The sequence below is a fragment of the Pagrus pagrus genome (genome assembly GCF_965226575.1).
Source record: "Pagrus pagrus genome assembly, chromosome: 8".
Taxonomy (NCBI): domain Eukaryota; kingdom Metazoa; phylum Chordata; class Actinopteri; order Spariformes; family Sparidae; genus Pagrus; species Pagrus pagrus.
Window position 1 is genome coordinate 6,844,101 of NC_140192.1, and position 16,133 is coordinate 6,860,233.

Genomic DNA, 16,133 nt, shown 5'->3' on the forward strand with positions numbered 1-16,133 from the left:
GATCTGGGAGCGGGTACGCGCAGGACCCCTCTGGACTGGAATGTGTCCAGAGAAACCTTTGACGTTGCTCATGCTGGGCATCCAGTCGCTTCCGAGAACTGTCCCAAATAAAAACATGCTGATTTGTGGCATGTTTGTTCAAGACTTGTGGCTTAAAGCAATAAACGAGCAGCAGCGGCTGACAGGGAGCTTTGAAGAAAGCCTGGACTGTTTTCTACCTTATTGAGAGATTGACTGATTATTATTTCCACTCAGTCGGAGGAACTCATCAAATATGTTTGCTTTTGGCCGTAGTACAAGAAATAAAAAAAATAAAAAAAATATGAAAAACACTTCCCAGCTTTTGGCAAGTGCTCAGCACAGACATCTGAACAGTTGTTTCTATCAGGTACAGTAGCTGATAGGATCAATACAGCCAAATCTGACATCACAGTCGGTAAAGATAAAGGATTCAATTATAAAGCAAGTGATCCTACAAACACTGCAGCTGACTAAACTTCAAAATCATCACTATTTATTTGTGTCAATAGTGTTAAAAGTTGTCGTTCCCTCTTTTACATATTCAAGGAAATCACTGAGCCGGTTCAGGAGGAAGTAACAGTCATTTATGCCCCGTTTTCACCAACATGGACTCGGTTCCCATATCTGCAATAACAAAACAAAAAGTTGCAGTTGATCAATGCCATCTGCCATCTTCCTAATACTGTTAACTTCGTTTATTTGTCCTCTGTTGATGATGCATCCTTGATTACAATGTGATGGTTCGCTGAAGAGCAACCGAAGTTCCAAGAATCCTGAACAGAACCGGGTCAAGAGCCAGAGCTTCTAAAAAAGAGGGAAGGGTCATGACTTTACTAAATCTTGCTTTGGTGTCAGACTGTGGTGTCAGCTGTATTGGAGTCTATGGGAGATGCATGGAGAAACACACTAAAACCCAACATATCTGCATCAGATGACTTCTGATGAAGAAATGCCTCCAGAAAATGAAAGAACAGACTTCAGAGAGAAGGTCAGCAACTGAGTTTTTTTTATTGACATATTGTTCCTCCCTCGAAGGCTCCTGTTGGCAGCGTAACTGTTTGGTCTGACCTGCCCGCGTCTGGTTGCAATAAAATGATCCCTGTCAATCATTTGGGGGAAAAAAAAATCTGTGACCTACTTCCTGAAGTGTGTTCTTTCATTTTCTGAAGGCATTTCTTCGTCAGAAGTCATACGACCTGACAGATTTTATCTCCGATAGACTTCAATACAACTGACACCACATTCTGGCACCAAAGCAAGATTCAGTGATGCAATCTTTAAGGTTCCTTGGAAACCTTGGACGGGGTAAGGAAGTCACACATTGTTGGTTTTACAGACATGTTAGCATCATGGATCCACCACTTTGGTGTTATTTGATGCATTGTCATGATATTCATGCTCCCCAGAGGATGAACCCTGCTGACTATTATGATCCTCAAACTGTTCTTCTAGTGCCACCAGCAGATCGATATTTTCCACTTTAATTATTGGATGGATTGCAATGAAATTTGGTACAAATATTCAGAGTCCCTGAAGGATGAACCCCTGTGATTTTAGTAATCCTCTGACTTTGCTTCACGCGCCACCAGCAGGTCGGATTTTCCATTTGTGAATTAGCTTAACATAAAAATAAAATGTTTACAGACACCTGTGGTTACTGGACTGTTGGTGGCTCTTCAGTGCCACAAGTGGGTTCATATCTTGTCACAACATAATCCAGATGTCAGAGTCGGTTCAGATGCCTGCTGTTTTTTTCCCTCTACAACTTGAAAGTTACCCTTTAAAAATAAAGATGAACACCAGTCTTATCCTTTAGGCAGTTCTCTGCTGTCAAAAACATTTACTTGGTTCCTTCTCCAGGTCTCAGGTCAGCTCATCGTTCTGTTTAAACATTTTGAAGGATGACAAAATGCTCTCACCCAACAGTTTGATGTTAAAGCTCCCTCATATGCGAAGAAAAAAGGAGCCGAGTTCTGTCTCGATGATGCATTTATTACATTATATAAAGGTCATGGTGGGAAAATGTCTTGATCATCAAGAAATTAAAATGCAAAGATGAGTGATTAGTTTCTTTTCTCCCACCCCCTCCTCTCTCACAGCAAGACTCTCACCACCTGTTTCCTCCACATGTACAGAAGCAGCAGCAGCAGAAGCAGCCAGTCCCAGAATCTCACACCTATCCTGTATGTTCCCTCATGAGTCACTGGCAGGATCTCTTGCAAAGAGGAGAGTAGGAATCTCTTAATGAGTCACAATTGCTGTAGGTATGTGTACTGGGCAACTGAGGCAGAACAGAGCAGGTTTGGGTGGATGTTTTTGAACCATTTAAGTGGGTCAAGAGCCCATCTTGTGATCCATAAAGAAGGATTTTGCAACACGCAGCCATTTGAAACCATATTTTGTTTTTCTTACATAACAGAACAGAACTACAGCTTATTCTGAACCTGAGAAAACCAGTTGAAAAGAAGCGAAGGTGTAAGTCTAAGTAGTGTCATTGAACTGTGCTGTTTTGCTTTATCATGGCCACACCCGTAATTACCTGCTAAAAATAGCACAGATATGATGCGAAAGAGGACACATGGTTATTTATTTTGACCCAGTGTGAGGAGAAACATATTTCCGTGAACTGTGTCAGCTGGAAAATCAATCTGACTTCACCCACATCTCGGCAACGCTTCCTTCTTTCCAGCCTCTTATCTCAGCTGTGTAAAGCTCAGTTAACCTAGATTTCCCTCCAGCAGGAATGTTAATGTCTCTCTTTGATGGCAATTGTGAAGTGTATAGCGTAGGTGTTTCTGGGTCTCAGGGCCCGGAACAAGTCGAGGCTTGTCAGAGCACAGTGTGAAACGTGAGTGTTCATGTGGCGCAGGCCTACTTACTCCGGCACCGGAGGTTAACAGTGCCATCAGCCCGGTGTCGAGCTAGATGTTGACATAATGAGGGAGAGAGATAAGAAGGGGTGTCGAGAGAGGGAGAAAGGAGTACAGATCAAATGAGGTCCGTGCCACAGGAGGAAGGTGTGCGTGTAGGAGGACGATGTGTGCATAAAAGCCAGATTTTCGAGAAAAATCACTTGTCAGCTCAGCAGGGAGGGGGTGTAGTGAGTCAGAGGGTTGCCCATGAAGATGGTGAGAATCTACCTCGCTGACCTATCTGAGCAGGAAACAGACTCCTTCTCAGCTTCAAGAACGGGGTCACTTTTATGTTCTTGTTTTTATCACGCTCACAGGATGCAGTGGGTATTATTCAGAGGCAGGAAGTATGAACCATATATGGTGCAAACACAACGATACATAAGGCATGGAAACCAGGATAGGTTTGCATTTTTTCAAGTTTTTTTTTTCAAAGTTGCATAAAGTTTAATCACCCACAAAACATCTCTGAAGCTTCACAGGGAAACAGCGCGGCAGCATTCCCGCACTTTATTAAACTTCACGGTAATTTCTTGTGTCTTGTCACTCACTTTTTCTACATGTTGTGTTTGAAAAAGGTCAGACAAAGACAGGGGTTAAGTGTCTGAGTGCACAGATTAAACCCTGATCCTCCAGATGATATTAAAGCATCTCTGACACAGTCCTCGCCCGCTGCACAAAAGGCTCCACATTATGGCTTATTTTCGTGGCCTTTTGGCAGCGCTGTTAGCTCAGCCTACTTCTGTCCCGTCTATATTTAGGGCCCAATAATGCCCTGTTGGAAAGCTGTCCTACATTAAGCGAACTACTCCATCTCTGAATACCTGCAGGTGAACTGGGCCTCATTCACCAGACATCCCTCTGTCCCTGCGCCTCCGTCTGTCTCCACGTGCCGGCCCGGTGAGGACAGACCGGGAGCTGAGCAGCAACAAAGCAGGACATTTTGAATAAGGCCTGTTGTCAATTTGAATGTTTTATTACTTTTTCAATTTCCCATGTCTACCTTTATCTGTCTCTGTCATTGTCTGCAGCACTCTGTCTGCCACCTCCTCACACCTTTTATTCCCTTATCTTCCTCTCTCTCTCTGTCCTTCATCACGGCAGCAGGAGAGACATTTCTGCTCTCTTTATGGATGAACTCCCACCTTTATCTTCACAATGAGCGACAAAACAAAACAGATTCAACATGCAAAGAGGAGAGCAGATTTCTATAGGAACATATGGATATATATGAGCCTATATAAACATCTTATCAGTTACGAGACTAAAGTTCAGTAAACTGTTGTACCATGATTGCACGACTCAAAGCGATTTTGGCAGTGAGTCGTGTGTCAACTATGTACGTACAAACATCACAACTTTATGAGTGCAGGGGAAACACCAGTCCTTCGCTCTATCTTCTGTGGAGAGCAGATTGCTATTCAGGTGGCCTTTGTCGGCATGGTAAGAAAATTAAACATGCAACTCAATGTTGACTTTTGGTTTCTCTCGCGACACAATCACAAAGTGTCCTCCTGGGTGAAAGTCATCTTACCCGGGCTGTGGACTTTTCACAGGACTTAATGGGAAAGATTAGCGTATCACCTCCATGCAAAATCTGACCTTTACGTCTACACTGCACGGATTATGAAAGTCATGTTATTTGGACGCATCACGCTGAAGTGATCCTCATCTGGCGGTACATTGGTCAGGCTGGGGCAGAGTCTCCCTGTGCCTACGTGGGTTTCCCTGGGTGCTCTGACCATCTTTGGGTTTTGCACCGATTGGACAAAACAAGGCATTAGTTATTAGCTTGGGCTCAGAGATCTTATGACATTCCTTGCAAATCCTAAATACACTGCAGCAGTGCGCCTTTCACCTTCATTACACTGGACTCTCCAAGCTTTCATACCTGCTTGCTGTCAGATGTCAACATCTGCATCTATATACGTGTTTAAAACCAGATGTTTCAGTGCTGTTTGCCGTCCTTATCATCACATTCCTGTTCCTAAGTTGTCACGACTTGAGAGATGATCCAGACCCACACTCTGAGGCACCTCAGTGCAGCTTTTAAGTGCCCAGTCAGTTTGTGTGCTCATTACGTTTCCAAAGTTTCCTTGGGGTGAATACAAGCTCAAGACCCGTGCTTTCAGCCCTCTCAGGCCTGGGACATTAAATCCGTCAACACTGTCCCCCTAAGACAGAATGTAAACGGAGACGGGTCGGCCCGCTGCACTGATTCACCAGAGGACTGCACTCTGTTTGCCTGTTTACTTTGATGCTCTGACAGTGCAGCGCCCTGCATGAGAGGAGCACCTGCTGAATGTAAAATAAGACGGTGGGGACCGAGAAAGTGTTGTCGGGGAAAAACGTGACCGATTACATAAGAGCCCCTGCAGCAGCTAAAATAGATAGGAAGGGTATTAACATGGGGATCACTGCGGTCTTGAATGTGATACTGGTGTGGACTGGACACCGCGGGCTCTGCCTCGCTCGTTCTCCACACATCCCTCCGTGACTGGACCAGGCGCTGCTAATTGTGTGTGTGTGTGTGTGTGTGTGTGTGAGAGAGAGAGAGAGGGAGCACACTGGCAACAAGACTTTCCATCTCTAGTCAGCTGTCAAAACAACACTCATATAAATAGAGGAAGAATTAGCTGGCATGGCAGTGATTATGACAACAAATACACAAATTCAACACTCACATATGCAAACAACACACACAAACAGACACACTCAGACACACACAGAGAATTAGATCCTCTTTCGAGTGTGGATTTGACACTTGTCACTCAAGCTAATTAATGTGCAGAGTTCAATCATGAGGAGTATTATTAACAGTTGACACATTCATATTATAATTTTTTTTGGTCCTTGTAATAAACATAAAGCCAGTATAAGTCCCTATAAGATGCTTATTAACATTAATAAGACTATATAAGCATTCATAGCATCATTAGCATGTGTATTGTCAGATTATAAGACATTTACATTCCCCCAAACCCGAAATAAAAAGCTATTATATCTGACATATTAACATTATTTTCATTTTTCATTATTACTTTAGCAAAAAGGATGACTAAGTGTGATTTCAGGTAGGAGTTATTTGACATTAAGTAGCCTGTAATGACTATATAAACCACAATCAAAGTAAAAACAAGCACATTTCATTATTATTTACTTAAGAGTTTATCACTCTGCTTCATCAAACACTGATTGTTGCAGAGTTATGCATGACGTCACCTTTTTTCCAACCGAGACCTGCTCCCTTTAAACCAGTGAGAGCACAGACACACTCATCTTAGCTGAAAAAAATCAAAAACTCTTCAAACTTAATCAGAAACTATAGTGTTCACGAATGATCCCCTCACTCACAGTAAGAAGCCGTTTGAGAAAATAACTTAAAATGTGACATGTGACAACACCACTGTTAACACCTCTGCTGCCTCACTCGATCTTCTGTGTGAGAGGATAGTTTTCATTCTGATGAAGGCAAATCAAGAGCAGGCCACCGCTTCTCTACTAAATATAGTCAGGAGATGACACACAGGGATGGATGCTCTGCGGCTACATGGGGGCATCTAGGGTCACCTGGGCAGATGATGTTGGCGGCTGTCCAGACACGAACATCCTGAGACTCAAGTGTCGCTTGAAGTCGGAGACACCGACGGGCCCAGCGGCCATTTTACGCAGAGATTAATCAGGAATTTGTTACTTCTCGGTCCAGAATCGAGGTGCTGGACATTTACAGCGTGTGAAGTTTAAGACTTTTACTTTGATACTGAGAACCATAAACTAACTTTAACAGCTATATCAGTGTCTCTGGGTTTGTCACGTCCGTTTCACTTTCACACAGATCCTAATGGAAGGACCAATCCATGGACTACTTACCTTTGGTGAAAGTCATGTTTAAAGGGTAATACCACTCCGTTTTTCCAATCTGAAGCCTGCATTTCAGACCCAATATTTGGGAGGCCCTGAAACCCATACATTTTTTGTCGAGCTTGCGCTAATGCCGTTAGCTTAGCAGTTGCAGCGCAGATTTCGGATTTCAAAAGGGTGTAAATGTCTTTTCAAATCAGTTCGGTTTGTTTGGTCGGCTTAGCTGTGCAGACACGGTTAGGGTTGCAGATATACGGTGATAAAGCAATAACACTTCAGATACAGGCAGTTACAATAGAGTAGTTTTATGTCCGTGTATTGAAGATAACAAGTGTTTGTCAGGTGAGGTGACATGACTCAGCGCACACGAGTGGATAGATATCAAAGTCTGAGCCGGTTCCTTATCAGGAAAAGAGCCGGTCACGTTTTTTGCTTGAGGTGTTTGTCTCTGAGTCGAAAACAAAACCACTCCTGTCATGGTGAATAAGGTGTTTTCCTCCTCTTTCCGATGCATTCATGTCGAGAGGAATCCATTTCATACGAGACCAGGACAACAACGCTTTTATTTCTCCCTCATTCAGAATGCACCTTGTACGACAACAATCCCTCTTGATCAGTCTAAATGTTTGGCTGTGCCCACATTTGTTGCCAATGCCAAACCATCTGCCACAAAGCAACACTGACTCATCAGGCCCACGCCTACGCTCTTTTCACAATCCACGATTTCCACAAGGTGCCTCCTTCGCTCTATCTAATCACCGTGCGCTGTGCTTCTCCCCTGTGTTTCTGCAGTTCGAACGCAGACCCGAGAATGTGGCTTGCACGGCCACAATGCAACGAGACGAGCGGCCATGTAAACGTGTGAACACGTTATGCAAATGTTTTTGTCAAAGCTCATCCAAATTTCTTGATATATGTGGAACGAGGTCAGATTATCCATTCTTTTCTTTTCTGTTCTAGTCTATTCTAGTCTATTCTGTTCCTGTGCCTTGTCCTGTATTGTCTAGTTTGGCATTATGTCATGCCTCCAGCGCCCAGACATGCGTGAAAATGCACACACACACACACACACACACACACACACACACACACACACACACACACACAAGCACACACACACATCTCTCTCTCTCTCTCTCTCTCTTTTTGTCCTGGAGCCGATCAGCAGTTGATAATTTACACAAAGAGCGTCGACAGCGTTTGCTCTGGTCCCGGGCTGCCAGGGACAGGCAGAGACAGATCCAGTGTCCAGAGGATAAACTAGATGCTTCAACCTGCTGGTGTCCATTACTCATGATCACACCGATACAGCTGATACCTCAATCCAAGCCTTTACATCTCTCTCTCTCTCTCTCTGTTCGTCATCTCTCTTCTCTTAAATTAGCCCTCTGTTGCAGAGCACAGATACAGACTGGGCTTTAAAGGGGAGCGCCAACCATTTTACAAATCAAAGTCTGTTGACAGGTATTACAACATTTGTGAAAAGGTTGTATAAAGGCTTTCTCCTCATCTCCGCTCGAGGCTACATTAGCTGCCACTATCACAACACACCTGATTCTCCAACAGAACTGTCAAGCTGCATTGTGGGTAATGTAGGCACCAGGTTTTTGCAAGAGAAAGTGTGAAATACAGACAACATTGATGATTCTGCTGCGTTGATTTTCAACCTTTTGCTTTCTGACAGTAGGAGTGCAACGCTAAATCAGCTAAGTACTTTTTTAAACCTGTTCTTAGTCCTGGAAATGTCTGTAAGTTTATCCTAAAAGGCCTCTTCTGGGTCGAGCCCAAAGTAAATTCAAAGCTGTTGTTGAACCATTTGGAGTACAGACATGGCTTTGGGCTATTTTGAATGGTTGTATGATGATTTTTTCTTTCCCCGAGCTGTGAGAAGCTCTGTTAGTGTTTCTGGTATTAATCTATAGATGTCGCCAAAATGTTTTAATGCAAAAATAAGTCTGCAGATAACTTGTAGCTGCCCCTCTTAGCTGGTAAACAAAACGGGTCCACATCATATAGTCTTACATGATCCAAGTTCAATTTGATAACAATATAACTGAAAATGGACACTTGACACTTGTTTTTCTGAGGACATATCAAGGTGCCTGGCAAGAAATAAATACATTTCCTATATTTCTTCATTTTCTTATATTTACACAACTTTATGAATATATTATAATCAAAAACATGTGCTTAGGTAAAAAAAAGAAAAGAAAATATGAGCAGTAAGAGCAAATGCACTAAGCTACTTGCATAATTTGCAAGTTTAGGGCTTTAAAAATTGATATAAACTATATATTGCTGGATCTCGTTGGCTAAATTATGCATCAATCACGTGGAGGCTGGAGTGGCCCTCAGTAGAGTGCATACCTCCCCTTTAATGCAATTAAGCCTAATCCATTATCAGATAAAACATATTAAAATCTGCTAGACTACATCAGACTGTACTCACTCATAGATACCAGCCACCTAAATAAGCCCGATTTTCTTAGTCAAGAACGAAAATGTCGAAAAATGCTCGCAATCTTGCAATGTTAATGAAAAATTCCTGGATCTGTCCCTTTATCTGTATCTGCACCAAAAATTAATGGGGTCTATTCTGGGCTGCGACCCATCCTCCATCCAGGTTTCATGGAAAACTGTTAAGTAGTTTTTGTGTAATCCTGCTGACAAACCAACCAACCAACAAACAAATTAAGGTATGTGGTATGTGCTGGGAATGGACTTTTTCAATGAATCTGGTGTAGGTTCACAAAAATGTTCCCATTTATTAGATACTGAGATTATTTAGGCCAGAAAATGACTTATTTTGTTATATTAGAAAGAAAATCTGCAGTCAGCGACAAGAAGCTTGACCACAGACAGAGTGCAGCGTTAAACCTACTGGGCAAAACCGTGTCCATCTCCTCAGGATGACTGCACGTGGTAAGAACATGAATCCTTCAACACCAGGACTTTGGTGTTGACGTGACATCTCCCACAGGCAGCATCTGAGAAGTTTTCTTCAAGCACTATGATAATCGAGGGCGGTGCGCTAAATTACAGCGTTGATGGACAGAGTCTTGCATGCGTGAGTTTTTCTGCTTGTTTCTCTGGGGACAAAGAGTCAGAGAGAAAGTCATGCATGTGGCAAAGGGAGGGGCACCGGGGCTGATCTGCCCACATGCCAGAATGAAAGTAGAAATCCCAGCCTGGCATTCAAAGCCGCTGTCAGTCAGAGCGCTTCACAATGCTTCGTGCGCTGCTGTGAAAACTTCAGAAGCCTCAGAAGTCCTTAAGGCGCGGGGATCCTTCAGGCATGAAAGGCCAGAAAAAACCCTCCAAAGGCTCCTCCAATACGGCGAAGACAGGATCAAACTTCTGCGAGAGTTTAAAGGTGCAAAAAAAATTAAATAAATCATTTTTAAGAGGTGATTTTTCTGTCTGCGAACGAGTCACCCCGTTATCCCTCCTCATAAAACCCAGGGGTAAGGTGACAGCAGCAGCCTCAGACTGAAGTGGCCAGTCTGCTCATTAAGTCTCACACACACACACACATGCATGTACACCCTGTGAACCCCGAGTGGCATGTCTGCAATCAACCCCTCTCTAAGCCCCCACAGGTCAATCTCTGTAACGTTAGCACTTCGCTCTCTTATCTCCTTCTCCCTCACAGCGCACACACACTCAGAAACACAAAGAAGGGCATGAAGTTAACTGTGTTCAGTGACGGAGCTGCAGAAACTCCCTCTCATGGCCCTCAGGTCCCACGTGAGCCTTCGTTCACTTATACTTAATCAACCCGTAGCGTACAGACGGAGCGAGTCCACAGCTGCGGCTCATTATTCTACAAATGCCGTGACATTTTACTGTAATATGATTTCGCCTTCTGTGCCGCTCAGAAATCGATGTACTGGACTCACAGCAGGGACGTGGGTTCACAAACACTTGGCACGTGACATTGCTTTACTGTCTCTGGGTGATTTTGGGTTGCACAGTTGCACTCCTGCGGATTTTAATGGTGCATCATGTAAAAATGTGAAGGAACCGGCGTGAATAAATCATTTTGTTTAGCCGATGTATGAGATAACTTAAAATTGAGTCCATTCCCGACTTTCTTGGTTGCCCTTGAATGCATCTGGACTGATGTCTATGTGAAGGAAACAGGACAGATTTTCCAGGAAAATCAAAAAGGTGTGAAGCTTATAAACACTCAGGAGTGCCTTGCCTCTCTTCCGCTGCCTGTAGCCAACGCTAGCTAAAGATAGCTTAATGTAATAAACACATCGGCCAACAGATGACTGATGTGTGTATTTGCTCCAAACAGCCAGAATGCTTTACTGTACATCAGCAGCAAGCTAGCTAGCAGCCGCATGCACTTTGTAGTCCGATTAAGAAGTCAACCACACGGGCGTCTTTGCTATTGGTTGTATCTCCAACTTTGGCGCTCAGAGTTTACTAATGTTAAACTCCAAGCAAATCCAAGATGCAAATTTTCTTTATTTTCTTTATTTGTCCCTTCGCTCGCATAGAGTTGAAGTGGCCAGGAGGAAAACGTTCACTCATGTGTGACTGTACCCTTGCAGCAGTAGAGATAACTTATAAACTGCTGTCTGCCGTCCTCTCAGAAGCCTTTTTTTTTTTTTTTTCCCATCGAGTCTTAAAACAGATTGACTGTTGTGTCGTTTTAACCTCAGCAGGTGCTCAGTCAAACAAACTTTGTTAGCAATCCAAAGTGACTCATCATCAGTGGGCTGAACTCTGCATCCCATGACAGCGGATGATGCTCTGAGGGAAGTATCCCTTTAGTCAGAGCTGGAGCAGACACATCTCTAACAGGAGGGATGACCCATTTAAAACAATGCTATTCTCGTCTTTGTCTTATTAAATCAGATGTTAGCTACTTGAGGAGTCAGATTACACTGTTAGTTAAGTCCATTATCAATCATGAAGGTGTTTGATGTAATGTATAAAGTTAACGTGGCTATATTATGGCTATATAGATATTTACATGTAACATTTCTGCATTCAAATGTCCAAAAATGACAAGACCTTTTTGTATATAAATTATTAAGTTGTGCTCTTAGATTTTTCCAAATGTTTCCAACAATGTTCAAACCGAAAAAATAATTTTATTCAAGATAACGGTGTGTTTCATCTGGTCGCCAGTCGCTTTAACCTCAGAGAGAGAGTCAGAGAGTGAGGAAGGAAGTCGGCGAACGTGACTCAACGTAACACAACTTACCGTCTTTTGTTTTGTTTTGATTGAGAGACGCCCCAATGGCAGAAATTACACACTGTGCATTTACAAAAAGTGCTTCGAAAACTAGAAATTTGATCACCTACAAGTCTACGACAACAGGTCAAACTCCAAGTCTGATGAAGACAACGTGGCGTGATCAAAGGTAAATGGGAATTTGAAAACATCACCCTGTTTCCAGGGTCAAACATGAACTTTTAACTGCCAAATGTCCTGATTTTATATGTTTATAGGCCTTTAAATTGTGTAAGATATAGCCGGCTATTTAAAGCGGCACATGTATCTCTCACAGCAGGTCACATGAGGAACGCAGTGAAAGGCCTCCGCTGTACATCACCACGTGCAGCGCGTGGGTGAGCTGGGGATATGAGAGAGGCACTCTGGGTAAGAGCGTCACTTTAATGGCTGTTAATATAAATGAAATGACAGGCAAGTGGGAGCTGCGGAGAGGTTTTTTATGAGGTTTTCTGATCAAATCGACCAAATGAACGTCATATGACTGGAGGTGTGACTGGCTCTCGATATTGTCACTTACACAAGCGTGACATTCAGGGCTGTTTACCATCTCAAGCTTCTACTAATTTAAATTAAACTTCCTGGAAGGATAGTGCATAATTCAATAACCTGTAATGTTGCTAAAGTTTCTCAGCAATAAAGTTAGTTTCAGTGAGAAAGAGAAAAAAAAAGCTCACTAATTAACTGATTTCAAATTTAAGAACATTTTAGGCTATCGTGTTATGTTTATGGTGCGTTCATGTGCGGTCAAAATAATTGGAATGTTTTGCTGACTAGTTACTGAACTCCGGAAGTGGGACCGTCTGAGGAGCACGTGAATGCAGCATTAGCCATGTTTGAATCCTACTTTTATTTGCAAAGCAAATGCCACTAAAATACTATTTCAAGCCAGCTACTCCCAAACAGTTGCAATTTAAATGTGTGCGTGCATTAATACTACAATGTATTTCAGGTCATCCTGTACGACCTGAAGTGCTGCACAACTTGAAACCTGCTCGTGGTGTTAGATGAAAGGTCAGAGAATCACTGGAGTAATCAGAAATCAAAACTCTGGGGACCACTGAGGTCTGCATGCCAAATATTCATGGCGATCCATCCAAAACTTTGTGTGTGTGATATTTCTTTCCAGACCAGTCTTTACCAGTCCTTTCCCCACCACAAACCCTTAAAATAAAGCAAAGTCAACTTGACACCCTTCCATGACACACTGCATCTGCCAGAGTCGTGAGCCTGAACTTTTGGAGGTCTGAAGAAGCAAAAACTGTCCAGTGTAAAGCTCGCAGACGTCCGGAAAAAATCGTAAGTTGGCATGTAAAGTGGCTGACGTAAGCACACATATTAAATTAGCTAAAAAATTAGCAGCAGCGAGGAGAAATGTTCGGCTGGTGTAATGTGTTGACGTGTTGACGTCACAGAGAGAAACAGAGAGAAGGGTCTGAAGCACAGCAGGTAAAGCAATTAGTCTGATCACTTTCCCCCTGCCTGCCACACACCGCTCAAGTAATTTACTGATATGTACACACACACACACACACACACACACACACACACACACACACAAACACACACACACAATTTGTTCTGACACCTGACTAGTGCTGTAATCGTATAGGGTGTTAAAAGGAAACGTGATCTGGCGGCTACGTCCTGCACATGTTGAGCATGTTAGACTCAGGCGGCACATGCAGCCGTGTGTGTGTGTATCTGTGTCTGTGTGTATGCGTCAGTGCATGTAGTTTATGTGTGTTTGTCCACATAGATAACCCGTATAAAAGCAGGCATGCTGACTGAAAAACACCTCCGTTTAGTAACAGGCTGACAGCCAGCAGGGCAGAAAGTCAGCTCAGGTGTAAGAGCGTGGACGCAATATCTGCACGAACGCAAACACACACACACACACACACACACACACACACACACACACACACACACACACACACACACACACACACACTCACAAACACTCACGCACACGCAGATAAACACAGTGACAGATGTCATAAATAAGCACGTCAAATTCAAAGAAGTGGCCGGAGGGAAGCTCAGAGTTCCTCCGTCCATGAATGCAACACCTCTCGGTTTACAGGGATCATGTCTCATAACATTTCCAAACAGGCTCCTAAGAAGAGGTCAAAGGTCACTTCTTTCTTTATGTCCCACTTTCCCTCTTGCACATATCTGCTATAGTGTCCTGAGGTCAAGAATACATTGTTTCAACTCAAGTTTTAATGTGAACGTGAAAACTCAAACTTCACACGTGTTTTGCAGCCGATTCTGAAATCATCGTCTCTTTGAGGAGATTTGAGGGAAACACTTTCAGTCATGTGAGAGAAAGTTCCCAAAACAACCAAATCAATTATTTTAAGACACAAAAAGAAGAAGAAAAACTAGATTTAAAACTAAAGGTCTGCTTACTTCTTCTTCCCAGAGCGTTACACTGTATCTTGAGAGCTCCCTCAGGGGTGAGAGTTTACTCAGCTGTCGTCACATAGCCTAGATTTCACTCATGCGCAGTGGTTGAAACTAAGTAAATATAATCACTCAGGTATTAGATACATGTAACTGAGTATTTCCAATTAGTTTTATATATCTACTCTAATACATTTACTCATTTTTTTTAGAGATTCTGATATTTATATGAAATATAATCGACAGCTACAACCCCAATTCCGAAAAACGCTGCGTAAAACATAACTTAAAGCAGAATGCAATAACTTACCAATCATTTTCAACCTATATTCAGTTGAATACAGTAAAAAGACGAGATATAAAATATTGAAACAAATAAACTTCTCTTTTTTTTGTTTAAACATTCACTTATTATGATTTTGATGCCTGCAAAACACAAAGTGAGAAGGAGCACAGCGTCCTGTTCAGGGTTTTATATCATAATGTATCATTATAGAGTATTATTATATAAAAGTATTAATATTTGGGAAAAAAACTTCCCAGCAGTATAGAAAGTTGACAAAATCATCCAATAATATAATATCTTTGAATCTGAAATGGGCCATTCTGTATAATGAGTATTTCCATTACTTTTAGTTGGTTTACTTTAAGTATATTTTGATGCTTATACTCATGTGCTTTTACATAAAAGTCTGAATGCATGACTCTTACTTGTAACAGCGTTACATTTAATCATTAATCCATCAATTACTGAATTTAACCAATAAAAAATGTATTAAGTGACAATCAGCGAAAAGTCTCTTGTTACACATTATAAACACTTGCTTATCAAATATATATCAAAATAAAATACAAAATACTGGTATGAGAAAATGTACAGAGCACAGAGAAGGGCAAAGAACAAATTGAGGATGGCTCTTATGGTCGGAGTGTACATTGATGCTACAGGTGTGCCTCGTGGTGTCCCTGATGAATTCAAAGCTAGAAATCAGATAGCCGCAGGCTTTGAGTCAGCCTTTTGCTGGTGGCGTACGCTAAATAAAAATATGGACTGGATTAATTACATTTATTACAACCAACAGAGGTTCATTAACTACACGCATGATGCCCCCACTGGACCAGCTGAGCAGCTGTCAGCGACATCTCTGATGTCTTGGCAAAACATAATGGCGCTCGACATGCTGCTGGCTGACAAGGGTCGATGTTTGGTGACTCTCGCTGTACTTTCATTCCCAACAACAGCCCCAGACGGATCTGTCGCCTGGGCTCTTGAGAGACTGAGGTCTCTTCGTGGAGAACTTGCTGAAAATTCTGGCATTAACAGCACCTTTGGCTGGTTTGATGCAATGTTTGGTTAATGGAAAGCATTAATGTCTTTGCTCACTGGGATCATTGTAGCAGAAGTTTGATGTCTTGTGTGTAGTTTGTATTTACTTAAAGTGATCAATAAATGATCAAAAGCGAGGCGTGTAATGGAAAATGATATTACTAGACTCTTGTATGAGAAATGATTTAACTCTTATATCATTATTATGTTTTACATTGTCTTCATATGTGCTTCCCACATCCTTGAATGTGGGTACTGTCTGCACAATAAGAGATTGTTAGTATTATGTGCTTCTTGTTATGGGAACGGGACCTGGTACAGACATGAGAAGGACACAGGGCGCTCCTTCCTC